Source organism: Trachurus japonicus, chromosome 7 (genome assembly GCF_045865225.1).
Source record: "Trachurus japonicus isolate A0001 chromosome 7, Traja_1.0".
Lineage (NCBI taxonomy): Eukaryota > Metazoa > Chordata > Actinopteri > Carangiformes > Carangidae > Trachurus > Trachurus japonicus.
Genome location: NC_140913.1, coordinates 26,036,971 through 26,051,270, shown reverse-complemented (window position 1 = coordinate 26,051,270; position 14,300 = coordinate 26,036,971). Strand labels below are relative to the sequence as shown.

At 42.0% G+C, this 14,300-nt stretch overlaps 1 protein-coding gene across 1 annotated transcript in view; it reads left to right on the top strand.

Annotated features, from left to right (window-relative positions):
- Window positions 1-3,122: 3,122 nt before the first annotated feature.
- The window catches only part of LOC146984893 (metabotropic glutamate receptor 4-like), a 185,625-nt gene continuing 174,447 nt past the window's right edge, over window positions 3,123-14,300 (top strand). The window contains exon 1 of the mRNA XM_085782478.1: window positions 3,123-3,929. The gene's annotated coding sequence lies outside the window, so the exon portion shown is untranslated. The remainder of the gene's footprint in view (window positions 3,930-14,300) is intronic.

The following is a 14,300-nucleotide window of genomic DNA, read 5'->3' as shown; positions in this document are numbered from 1 at the left end:
TCTTAGTATCGAGGTGCTTTTATGAATAGCTTACAGGGGTGTTTTTGCATCATTTATTAAACAACGCTAGGCCGAGGATGTAAAATCAGAAGGAATAAAAACATGTAAATACTTGATGAGAACCAGACTTTATTCAAGTCGAGGATTAGGAACCGATGATCCGCAGAGATGCTGAGATGCCTGCGGTTCATGTCAGAATGAAAACAGTCTCCGTCAGCTACCTGCTAAAGCTGGAGCTGTCATACGGGCACTACTGTCTAATGATACAACCTTTCTGAAATGTTTATAAGTTTATAAACTTTATTATTGATGCGTGTATGAATGATTAACAAATTGTTTGCCAATACTTCATAGATCCCCAATAGTATTTAATGATCTATGTATATTAGGTCATCAGGTTGTAGTTAACTCTCCTCCATGACCTCTCGAACCGGCCATCCCACATCAGGATCGTGTTGCTCCAGCTCCTCATAGACCTATTACCAGAGACCTTCTATTACCAAGCCTGAATGAAAAGTTCCTCATAACTTCGAGCCAATTTCAAAGTAGTTTGCTGCTAAATTCCGTGGGTGCCAATGAAACTCATGAAATGCCTCAGCTCGTACAAGCTTTAGTAATGTGTTAATCAGTTGCTAGGAAACATCTCTAGAGCTCTGCTCAATCAAGAACAATCAATTATGTAAACAAGAGTCAGTGTAGCATCACAAGCTAGCGGTTTCAGAGAACCAAAAGATATGTGGGCATTAGTTTGGTGGAAAATATATCCTTTATACTATTATGTACTATAACTATTTTCTCTATTTGTGAAATGTTATTGATAATAAGATTTTAACATCATTAAAAAAAAACATTCATCAAAGTTTAGGTGAGACCATAGGCTACTCTAAATGAACTTTACCTCACTCTAAATGGGTCAAGCTAAAGTTAGCCTCATGAACTGGTTCAAATATCAACAACTATGAAATCCATCCAGAAACAACATCTGCAGACTTATTGATTACTGTGAGTGGCCCTTGTTTCCCTGAATCATTTGCAACAGCTATAACAGCTATAAGGGAGAAACTAGTGACTCTTCAGAAGTGAACAGATTCTGATCTGTAACATTATAATTGAGTGTTTATAAAAAATCACTCACTTTTAACTGACAGATTAATTTTGTTTATAAATAATTAACTAAAATCAATAACTGCTGAGTGCATGACTGTGATGGTGAGTTGAAGAATTATTTTTAGAACTGATTTATCTGTTGATCATTTTCTCAACTGATATGAATATTATTCTGTTGCAGTAGCAACAGTGCTATGTGTAATCCTTTTGAAAATGTCGATAAATCATTTAAAAATAACCTTCCAGTGTCTGAATTTCACCCATCCTTAATTATAAGGATAATAATAAAGTCTGAAGGTTTAAAAAAAAAAAAAAAAGAAATTTCAAGAGTGCAGATGTGAATATTTAAGATGTCTTAATAACTGGATTTGGTCAAAATGGCCAAACCATTAAGTGGAAACAATGAGACATCCAGTCTGCAGTTATATATCTAAGTCACAGCCAACACAAACCATCAAATCAAAAATAATTGTCTAATAAAAGTAAAACTTACAAATCTTACTGTAATAATAATAATAATAATAATAAAAAAACATTAATACAAATTCAAATGCTCTTCAGTTAGGGTTAAATCAATAACAACCACTGAAGTGACTTCCCTTATAAATGAAAAAACCTAAGAGACGAGGGACGTGATGCTGGAGGGGGTTTCCTTCTAAACATGGCAACCACGAAGTTGTTCTTATGAATGGCTGGTAACTGATCTGTATAGAACTATTGAATGATCTGAATGATGAATGATGTTTGTAAATGTAGCTAAAGAAGTCAAATAAAAACCACACCGGTTCTCAGTCTTCCTGGTGTTGCAGCGTGTTCCTGTGAGGAGACACAACAACAGCTCGAGCTCAGATTGAGGAGCAGCCTGAAGAAAGAAAGAAAGCAGCTGGATCGGCCCCGTCCATTCATTACTGGAGGAGTGCGCGGTGCAACTGATTAGACCGATGAATCAATAGGGCCTAACTGCAATCAGCGCCCTAATGATAAACATATAAAGAAAAGAGACGACAGTGAACGACTCCAAATTACCCGAGGGATGATCCGAGGTGATCACTGAGCGGCGCTGAACGGCACGTGAACGTCAGGAGGTGGACGCGCGCGCTAATGTGTGATTGAAACACATGCATGCGCCGAAGAAGGGGGGGGGGTTGGGGAGGGGGTGCAGCTGCTTTGATGCAGGTTCTGCTGCAGAACTTAAAAGACTCCTCGAGAGAAGGAGAAAGAGAGAGAGAGAGAGAGAGAGAGAGAGAGAGAGAGAGAGAGAGAGAGAGAGAGAGAGAGAGAGAGAGGAGCAGTGGAGGTGAAGATGCGCTAGTCGGCGCCTCAAGAATGAAATTCAATACTGGTGAGCTGTGCGGTGAGTGAGGACCACACTGCACTCAGAGGAGCAGAGACTGGCTGACCTGAACCCGGAGAGGAGCTCTGCTGCTCGGTGTGGTCCAGCCGGAGCTCCGCTGCCTGTCTGCCTGTCTGTCTGTCTGTCTGCTCCTGTTATCAATAAATGATCAGATGGAGCAAAACACGGACTGGTGACACACACACACACACACACACACACACACACACACACACACACACACACACACACACACACACACACACACACACACACACACACACACACACACACACTTTGGTATAGTGTTCATTCAAACCGCCCAGTGAGGCAGGGATGAGTCAGTGCGTGTTGCTGCAAATAAGCCTAATTTCCTGAGCCGCGTGTCGCCGGCTGCATCAGTCACCTGCAGCAGGTAGCCTATCAGGGAGTGGAGGGGGGTGAGTGAGTGTGTGAGTGAGTGAGAGACCCCCCCCGCCCCCCAATACAGAAAAAGACACGGGTTCAGTTTCATACACTGCAGGTTGTGATCTCTGAAGCATCTGGACACAAAGACGCAGCCAAACGTCTCTGTCCTCCTCCTCTGGCTGCACGTGTCACACGGCAAAACGCTTGAAATGACTTTTCAGCTGCTCCCTCCTCTCCACACCTGGAAACCTCCATCTGTTTTTTTTATTCTTTCTTTTTTTTGTGTGTCTTTTTTCAATTAAAGATTCATTATCCCCGACCGGGGAGTTCACTTATTGATCTGTTTTTGAGAATGCAGCTGATTTAATTTTTCAGGTATCGATTTTACGCAGTCAGTCCCTGTCCCCCTTTTGTTGTTATTGTTGTTATTATCATTAATATTGCTGTTGATGTTGTTGAGGAATGAGCCCCCAGCAGCCAGTCAGTCAGTCAGTCAGTGGTTGCCTTTTAGTGAGGATCTAATGTGCAGGGCTTAAAAAAAAGGAGGGAATAAAAGAAAGAAAGAAAAAAAGACATAGAAAGAAGGAGAGATAATTGTTCAGCCTTGCGCCGGTGGGAGGGAAGGAGTGAGCAGTGAGACAGAAGAAGCAGGAGAGAGGAGGAAAAGTAGGAAATCTCTGCAAACCCTGGAGTCTCATTCAGCACCACTCGCTACTGGACAGCGTCTGAGCGGCGGCGGAGTTGATGGAGAAACGGGAGACTGACTGAGCTCTGGGAGTGACACCGCATCTGCACAGGGCGCCGAGATAACAACCTATATACCCCGGCATTTCTCACTCCTTTCCTTTCCTCTCCTTTCTTTTTTTTTTCTTTCCATTTTGAATCTGATGCGTGTGGCGGGTTTGGGTCTGGGTTTGGGCGAGCGGCGAGTCCAGAGCTGAGTGGAGCAGCCGCTGCCAAACAAAGACGCAGGAAGAAAAAAAAAGCACAGTGTGAGAGAGAAATAGAGAAGAACATCAGTGGACGGAGATCAGCAGAGATCAGCAGAAGTTCACTTTCACCACTTCGGGAGGATTTAAAGGTAGGAGCGCTTCTTTTTTTTTCTTTTTCTCTCTCTCACTCATGTCTCACATTAGCGTCGGCGGGGTTTAGGAGTGGTGTGTGTGTGTGTGTGTGTGTGTGTGACAGTCGTGCCATCAGAGTTACGCAGCTGCACGAAATCTGACTGTGTTCCGCCTGTGTGTGTGTGTCAGGGGCTAAAGCTTGTTGTTGTCTTGGTGAGAGGAGAAAGTAAGAACAACTGGACATGTTGCCCGTGTGTCCTGATGCCATCTTTGATTTAGCTCCATCATGCTGACTTTACAAAGCTCTCCCTCCTTGTGGACACTGGTGTGTGTAGGTTATGTGTGTATGTATGTGTATGTGTGTGTTTAGCCCTGTTTTAGTGGGTTCAACAGATGAATCACCTTTTCTGAAAGGCTTTTTGGTTTTCTCATGGAGCTGATGGGGGGAGTGGACTTGACAATACAATGAACCCCTTCATCAGCTGTATCTATGGGAGCCCCCCTCTGCAAGCCCCTCTCTCCCACTCTCTCTTTCCTTTCCGCTCCACTTGGCTTGCTGTTGTTCCTCACATAAGCAAATCAGAGGAGTCTATAGGTCTAATCAATGCACAGATACAGACAGACGCTCCATTTTAAACTGGTGTAATTCAATAGAGATGCTGGATGTGGAGGTGCTGCCCGTCTTAAATCATGTTGCACTTTCACCAGTTGTGTTTTGTGAGAAACACTGACAGCCCCCATCTCTGCATTTAATCATTTCCAAGTGAGACATGACGCCCCGGTGTGTTCATATGGTTTGGTGACGCCTCATTTGATTATGCATCACTGTCAGAGGATGCTGCTGCTGCTGCTGCTGCTGCTTGTACAGGCTGATGAACACATGATGTTTGTTTCTGTATCTGAGAGGATTCAAGGAATTTATTTATTTTTCAGGATTGTTTCAACAGATCTGTTGTGCTTATACTTTTTCTTCTGGGTTAAAGACAGAGGAGGATGTTTGTTCACACTACTATGGTGCAGGATATGAGGAATTATCTCAAGATTGTATTGCACCAGACAGAGGTGCAAAGCATTTGCTCCATTTCCACTTTCGAGTTCATTTTTTATAGCAGCCTGTGTTTTTGCTGGAGGTTTTTTTTTTTTTTTTTTTTAATTCCAGTCTACAGCCCCTCCGGATCTCTGGAGTCCAACATCCACATCGCAAATGCCCCACCAGATTTGAGGAAAATATTTTATTTGAGATGACGTTCTTCAAATTCAGTGATGTATTTGATCCTCACTAAAGAGATAGAGAGAGAGAAAACCCTGAAAAGACATACTTTAATCTGTTTCAGTGATGGAGCTCTCACCAACACAGAAATGTTTCTCAGATTCGAATCGCTTCATTGTTTTTTGCTAAAACAGGCCAATGAATCTTTTGAAGTCGTACAACAAGTGATTTGTAAAGCCCATCGGAGCCCTCGCTGCACCGGCGCCTTTACCTCCGTTCTCACTGTGAGAATCAGACTCAGTGAATCTTTGCAGCTCGGCCCCTTTGAGCAACATCACACTGTCTGGAGAGTAAATCTCCATCATCAGCATTCACAGGACGTGTGTATTAGTGATTATCCCAGAGAGAGAGAGAGAGAGAGAAAAACATGCAGCTTTCCCAACCTTCACAGAACCTCATTATGTGGCCGCTGTGCACACATCAGCTCTGGTATGAACTCAGACGGGTTGTACATTGGGTATCATATTAGCAGTAATGAAAATGATTATTGGAAGTACAAATTTACTTATTTAAGGGAGTGGTGTTGAAGAGAACCTGAAGTGTTTGTCAAACAGCACCGATCCAGATTCAGAAGTTACAAACTCTTCTCTTATTGTCACGTTTCGACTTGATGGTTTTCATTCATCCGAGCGTATTTGTATTTAATCATCCTGCTTTTACTGGGTTTTACTCCTTCATGCTGCTGCAGTCACTCATGCTGCTGCTGCTGCTGCTTTTAAACCGTATATGAGGCTGTTTTTTCAGTGCAGCCTCCACTTCTCCTCTGTGCTTCAGAAGGAAACAGAAGCAAATGAAAATTTCCTGTGTGCAAAATTTGGCAGTGATGACCTTTCCCCCTGCCCCACCCCACCCCACCCCTCCACATCTGAAGCTGTGCAACCCCCCGCCTTCCTAAACAAGATCCACCAATTAAATGGCTGTGTTTGGTTTTGGTTATTGAGGTGAGGGTTTGGGGCCACAGTTCAGTTTAGGGTCTGCCAATCAGAGGTGTGGTTTGTGTGCAGCCTGGGAGGAAGTGCTGCCCCAGAGACCCAGCAGAGGGAAAGAAACAATTACTGCAAAATTTATGGTTGGCAGCTCCAACAAAGAAAAAGCTTACGTCACAAAAAAAAAAGTCTAATATTTCCAGTATTATAGGAGGATACCTGAACACTGCTGTATTCTGTATTCGTCTAATGGCACAAGACAGTATTCAGTATTTTTTACCTCATTAACAACTTTCTCCTAGAAACAAACAAAAAAAAGGAGTCTCATTAAGATGCAAAGCTTGGAGAAGCTCCAATAAACAGAGTAAGAGACTGGCTGTCAGCAGAAAGCCCGTTACTTTTAACCTTTACATACAAATGAGTTTCCTTGTACTGTAATCTGTTCTAGACCTGATAATGTTCCCCTTATACCCAGAAAATCATCCAGGATATGTTTACTGTCATTCCCTTCATCTCTTGTAATTCATTTTCCATGCCGCTGTGAGTTAGTGTGACATTATAGGAACAGGGCAGGATAAATCATTCTCGTCTGTCGGCTTCTCTTCCCTTTCCCTTTCACACCGCGTTGAAGGCAAGAGGCACACGTCAGCACTTCAGTCTCAGACGGCTGGACGGGCAGGCAGACAGTGACAGAGAGACAGTGAGAGAGACAGACAGACACGGAGAGTCCACAGCCTGGATCACCTCCTCTGCTTCCTCCTCCTGGCTCTCCATCTGTTTGTCTGTGTGGCCCCCGCTGGCTGCGCCGTCCGTCCACAGTCTGACGATCTCCAGAAACACCAGCAGAGCCACATCCCTCACGACACAATCCTATTTCCTAAAGTGCTGATTCTCTTTTCCCTCTGTGATCCTTTAACAAGCTTGCTGTTCTTTTTAAAGGCTTTGTCATTTCAGCCATATGTGTCTTCTGGTAAAACAGTTTTGTTGCAGACTCTGGACTTTGAAAGTTTTTATTCTGAAGTTTTATTTTATTTATTTTTCTGTTCATTCAGACACTCTCGCATAAAAAAAAAAAAACACCGGGCTGTAAATAAACTCTCTCTTATCGCGGAGTCTGTGCATGAGAGCCGTAACACGCCTACAGGTTGAACATCTTCATTAGAGGCCTGCTGACACTAATCAGAGATGACATCCACTGGCAGTCTGGTTAATTTACAAGATTTACAGCACAAACAATGAAGCAAATAATCTTTCCATCCCAGCAAGACAGTTCCTCATAAAGGAAACGCATTTGACAAGATGTCGAATTAATCTTTGTTCTTATCAAAGGCTGTAATGCCGCATGCTGGCCTCAGCATATCTGGCTTCGGCTCACATTTTAAATAACCAGCCTCTCGTGACAGGAGCATAACGGAGCCATATCACTAACACACCTGCTATAAGTCACAGAGTTTTTTGCTCTATCCTACAGAGTCGTGTGAGTCAGAGGAGGAATTAATAATGAATGCTTCAATGATAAAGTGAACCGGCTGCTCTTTCTCTGTGAAACATGATTGTAATGTTTACTGGTTCCTCCCTGTGCTGTTTTATTTATTTTTCTTCTTAACCAAACACAATGATCATATTTAACCACCCAATCATCAGATAAAAGGACAGAGGAGGTTCAAAATAGTAACTTTTGAACCAAGCAGATGATTTTTTTTTTTTTTGGTAGTTTCTCCATCAGCTATTTCCTGATTCAGTGGCTCAGGTCTGAGCACTGGTGAATGGTTTTGTCACAGATGAGGAACGTTTCCAAATGTGGCATACTGCTCGCTCTTCCTTGGGCGTCGGTTTTGCTGTGTAATTGACAGATTTGTTGATTAGTGTTGCATTAAAGTGTGATTTCACAGGGGAGGATTGTGATTTGGCTCCATTTTCCGCCATAAAAATTCAAACAACTTCCTCCAAATGACGCCAGTAAAAGGACGTTTGTTGTGCATTTCACCCGACACACAACAAAACCGGGCTGTGATTTAGCACGGGATGACGCCGATTTCCTCGTAAACTGACGATGACAGCATGTGTTTATATGATATTCATTAAGCCGGCAGAATATATGACTGTTATAGCTGCAGCTTTGGGTGGACATTAACGTTAAATCTCCTCCTGTTGAGGCTTAAAGACACACACACACCCTCGGCAAATCACAGATCCTGTTATTGTTTGATTAATGCAACAAGTCCTTCAAATCAAAGAAAACATAATACATGTCATCCTGAACATCTGTTCTGAGTTTACTGTGTAACCATCAGACTATGTCTATTGGACTATACATTTACAGTATAGAAAATGATCATGGTTTGGATCAGAATAATTACTTTGCCAAGGGGACAGTCATTCTATCATATTGTAATAACCCAGTGGAGGAGGTTAGGGAAAGGTTAAAGGAACTAATATTAACTGTCAGCATGAAATGGGAAGCTTTAATTCTCCCGTGTTAAATTCCAGTGTTTTGTTGGCCCATCCATCCACTATGCAGGTGGTTGTCTCTCTGTAGATAATTATAATGTACAATAATAATAATGCGCACACCTCTGCTGCTAAAACAAGCGTCACAATAACTACAGCCGCTGTAGGACTTTCTAAGGAGGACTGTTTAAAAAGCAATGCTTTTTGTTTTTTGGGGAGATTTGCCGGGAGGACTGACGCTGTTGTTCTTCAGGTAACATGGCATTCCCCTGATCTGGGCTGCAGAGTGGCCTGACAGAAACCTCTGCTGAGTGCAAGTTTTCAAAAGAGCACTTAAAGGACTCTGAGACCGAGAGAAACAAGGTTCTCTCTCTGGTCTGATGAAATCAAGATTGAACTGTTTGGCCTCAATTCTTAATGTCAGAAACCAGAGCGGAAACCAGGCACCACTCATCATCTGTTCACTACCATCCCACGGGTCAAGCGTGGTGGTGGTGGTGGCGGCATCATGCTACGTGGCGTTTTTTTCCCCTAATAGCAGGGGCAGAGAGAGACTTGGACAGAACTAAGTGCAAAGATATCCTAAATTAAAATCTGGTCCAGGGGACGCGGCCTCAAGGGCTCACCTGAGGGTTCACATTTCAACAGGAGAATGACCCTCAGCACCATCTGAGACTCTGCAAACCTTCTTGGGGTGGCTCAGAGAGACAGCTAGACATGAAAATAGCTTTCCCGCGATGACCCCACTCCACACTGACTGAGTTTGAGAGGCTCTACAGAGAGCAATAGTAGAGAAAACCCCCAAATCCAGGTCAAATTTTTAGTGTTACACACCCAAGAAGACTCAAGGCTTGAACTGAGTAAAGGGTTTAAATACTAATATTTCAATGTGATTATTCATTTTCCCACTGAATTTGCATGCATGCATGTGTAAGTTTCTGTTTTTGCTTCATCGTTTCAGGGTATTCAGTCCAGATTGAAACAATATCAGAATAAAGCTGCAACTGTGCAGGGGGTTTGGATACTTTCTGAATGCACAATATATAGAGGTGGGCTGTAAATAATGTGAATGTAAGGTTCAGATTTACATCATTTACAGGCCATGTGTGCAGGGAGAGGGGCGATATAGTACTACTTCACATTTCCTCAAAGGTCATGTGATGCCAGAGGTTGTGAAACTGCCTGGTGTGTCATTAATCACATATATTTTCCTCATCTTCCCTGGATTTCAGACCCTGGATTTATCATCTGTCATCTGTCATCTATTATTTTTATGTTGTAAAAAAAAAAAACCAAAACAAATATACAGATTCAGGTTTCACAAAATGGGCACACTTCTGAATTTTTCATTAATATTCACAATGCGTGAGTTGAAGCATTTCCCCACTTTCTTTGTCGGTGTTAAGGCCGGCCCACTACTCATGAATATGTATGAGCATATCTTCAGACTAAAGGGATCTAGCTCTGGTAAACTACCCACTAGTATCTTATAAACAAACTCAGTGCAAGTCTAAAGCTGTAACATTCATCTGTGTGTATTCCAAATCATGCACATTGACACACACAGAAATACTTTCACTCCTTATCTTAAAAATAAAAGGATCATTGTACTACAGTATAAAACAGGAGTTTTGTATGACTGACATTGAATGGAATCCATTGAACTGTGGTAGGCAATGAAAAACACAACTCTTGACAAGACCCAGTGTTCAGTATGAATTTCCGACATAAATCTACAGCAGAAAATTGTAGAAATGAGTGGGAGAAATTATCCCCACTTTTCCCATAATGCATGACTTCAGGGCCAGTTCCTTTTAGCTGCGACAGACCACTCCAGATTAGTTCTTGTTCTGCACACCAGCGCCTGGCAGAAATCTCTTGCCAGCAGCAGTGGGAAGGCACAGCCGAGTTCCTAAATCCTGCAGTCAACAGCCACCCAGCTCTCTCTGCACTATTCCTGGCCTTGATTACAATTTGTGTGCCACAGTGGCTGGCTCCAAAGAAAGGGCCACATGGGAATATTCAATTATGTGTGCAGCAGGATAGGATGGTTGAGAAAATGTGCAATTTGATATTAAGTCATTAAGGAGGTTTTTTTTTTTTTTTTTTGGGAAACATTTTGGCAGAGTTGTGATGTAACAGGTTATAAAAGCAAAGCAAGTTACTGCAAATCCCGTACAAACACTGTAAACCAGGCTGTAATCTTATTTTGCTCCTGTTCTGCTCCACGGTGAATGCTTATAGATCCAGCATTCAGATCAGATTTTCTCATTAGTCTGCCAATGCCTTAAAGGAAGATAGATGCAAAAAGTGTTCATCCTATAACCTACACTGGTTCAAAGACCAATATAGGTATTACTGCTGGCAGACACTGGACGTGATTAATTACTATCCCATGCTCTCCTCGTTTTGCCTAAGTCTACCGTCTCCACAATCGAATATGAACGACGCAGGAGAGGAAGCTCAGGATGAATATGAGGAAGCACAATGCCATTGTTTCTGAGCAAAATGCATTAACATATTGACTTTTGCAGGAGTGCATGCCAGTTGCGTCAGGTCACTGTTGATTGGCTGGCACATATTGCTCAAGTAAGATGTAAAATAAATCAAGTACGAACGAATACAAACATGCAAGGGTGATGCTTAATTCAGCATCTCCTGCACTCTCTTTTAACAGTTCAGCCTTGCAATCATATTGCACTCCTCACCAACATCCACAGAGTTGTGTTTAACAACATTAAATTGTAAAGGGAGACTGCCATTAGAGGCTTTAGTTGTCTCACTCGGTTGTGTTTTCCTTTATAATGGGCCTGTAGGGCTACTACGTTCACTGCAGGTCCACTTAATGGTGTGCTGATCTGTTAGAGCCCATTACTCAGAGAATCCTTGTCATTGCCCTTGCCCTTCCTCAGTACCACACATCAGCTCACTAGTAATGAGATGTCTGTATTTACACCAAGTCCTGATTACGAATGCAGAGGCGGCGATATGGGAAACCGTGTCTACCACTCCCAGCTTTCATGTCTGACACCTGTATACGCGGAATTAAAAACGATTACTCATATTGCGAACATGGGGATGCATGGAGATGGATCCAGTGGGAGGCCTGAGCAACAACCATCATCTCTTAAAAGCCAGGAAGAACATGTACGTTGAAGCGTGGAGGAATTAAAAAATATATAAATACACAATGAGAATTATAAAACCTATGATTATTGTGAAGCAACAGTACTCAAATCTGTATTAACTGAACTAAAGGAAATATAATTGCTATGAATCATACTGTTTTTGTTATATTGCAGCATTTTTTTTGTCTGCTATGTTATTGTACCACTCTGAGGTTGCAGGAGGGGGAGGTTGGGTGGGTGGGTGATGGGCGGACATCAGAGAGACACTGGCTCCTGTTCTACGTCCCACATGTGGTTAGATTTGGTGAAGGTTTTATGACCTAATTAGGCATTTCTTACGTTTACTCTTTAAATGTTTAACCAAAACCACAGCTGTGGTGTAACCTTAGAGGATAAATCTAACATTTAAGAAAATATACATGTATTGATTTTCTTATAAACAGTTTGATAAGAGGATTGATACCGCATGCACAAGTGAGTATTAAGATAGAAGCTACCACATGCAGAGAGCTAAATTAGCTTAGCATAAAAACTGGGCACAGGGGGAAACAGCTAGTCTGGCTCTGCCCAAAGGTAACGACACATTTTGTTTTATGTACCGACTAAATAAAGAGGATATGATGGGTTAATCAGTGAGCTTTAGTGGTGCTGCTAGGTGGATTCTGTTTTCTTTGGATAGAGCCAAATTAGCCGTTTCCCATGTTTCCAGTCCTTGTTAGGCAGCTGATGGTTGCAGCTTTGTATCTCCTCAGCAGACAGAATGGGATCAACCCCTCCAGCATTTTTCCTAAATGTCCAACCTTCCCTTTAAAGGGATAGTTCACCCAAAATTCAAATTTCACTCATTATCTACTCACCCTCATGTCGACTAAGGGCTGGGAGAATTTTCAGAGTCCTCCGTGCCTTCTCTGAGTTACGGGGGGGTCCGCGCAGCAGTATTTGTCCATATAATGGTTGTGAATGGTGCTCACTTTTCTTCATCCAAAAAGACACACCAAAAAACATCCAAATACCTCCATACTGCTCATCTGTAATGTCCCTCTTGTATTGAAGCCCCGACATGAGTAACTGTTCTGAAAAAAATTAAATAAGTCTATATTCTAAGCTTGTTTGTAGCGGAAGCTCCCAGTGTATCAGTTCACTGCTCTTCCTGCCGGCGGAACAATTTCTAATGTCGGGGCTTCAATACAAGAGGGACATTACAGACGAGCAGCATGGAGGTATTTGGATGTTTTTTGGTGTGTCTTTTTGGACGAAGAAAAGTGAGTGCCATTCACAACCATTATATGGACAAATACTGCTGCGCGGACCCCTCCGTAACTCCGAGAAGGCACGGAGGACTCTGAAAATTCTCCCAGCCCTTAGTCGACATGAGGGTGAGTAGATAAATTTGAATTTTGGGTGAACTATCCCTTTAACTGAGCACTTTGGGTTTGTTTTAAGTTTCTTCCACATTGTATTGCTGAGGCAAATTAATATTGAATATATAAATGATCGGTGTCAATAAATTGCCTTATCAGTACATTGAAATGTTAATTTTCATAAAGTCTGAACTGTTGAAGAAGCTAAACAAATAAAGTAATTTGTTTTAATTATGTTCAATTTGGGAAATAAAGTACTATTTATAGTTTAAATTATTATTCCAATGCTTGGAAACTTGCTATTAGCCTGAAGTTTGCTTTAGTGAATCCATTACTGACTTGTTGTGTTTCCTGCAGCTTTGCTTAGCTGTATGAATGGAGGAAGGTGTGGGGAGGCATCTTCAATGAGCTGTTGTGAGCCATATTTGTTTAATGATTCATGATACCTCCGACTCCTCTGACTTACACACTATGTCCTGTCTTTGTTTACAGCAGGGCTGTAATGGGGGCTCTGACTTTCCACAGTCAATACAAACACTATTCTAGACCCCGGCTGCTTCATAACTTGGCAGCATGAATCAGACACACACGCACCACACACACATACACACACACGCTCATTGCTACAATGCCCTAGGCTGTTCTTCTCTGGATGTCTTATCCACGTTGAGAAATATTAGTACATGGCATGCAGTGCATTTGATATATTGGGACGTTCCACTAGATTTAGCTCTACTTGTACCACCAACATACTATAGGCTGTAAAGAATGGGAATATATGGCCTCATTATGCGTTAAACTTGCTACATTAAAGACAAATATTTAAAATAATTTAACTCAGAAGTGTTGAAACCATGTGCTGCTGCAGTCTTATATTCAAAGGCAGATACTGTACAATATTTGGGTTTGATAGCATTTTGAATCTTTTATCAGAGCTGAGGATGTAACCAAACATGAATACATTAATTGGATATGAACAGATAATTCTCACAGAAGAGATATGAAAAGTCTCATAATCATCCAGATGCTAAAGCACCACATTCACTAAAATAAAGAAACCTTGCAATATAGATATAGAATTTGTGAAATAAAGAGATGAATGTAGAGGCTTTGTGTTAGACCTCTGTTGGGTGGTTTGAGACATTCTGCAACGTTGAGTCAGTCGAGCAAAAAACTGGATGCCCTCAAATTATTTCATCACTTCTACTTTTGATGTGGCTTTATGATGGTGATGCTAGTGGATCCACTGCTT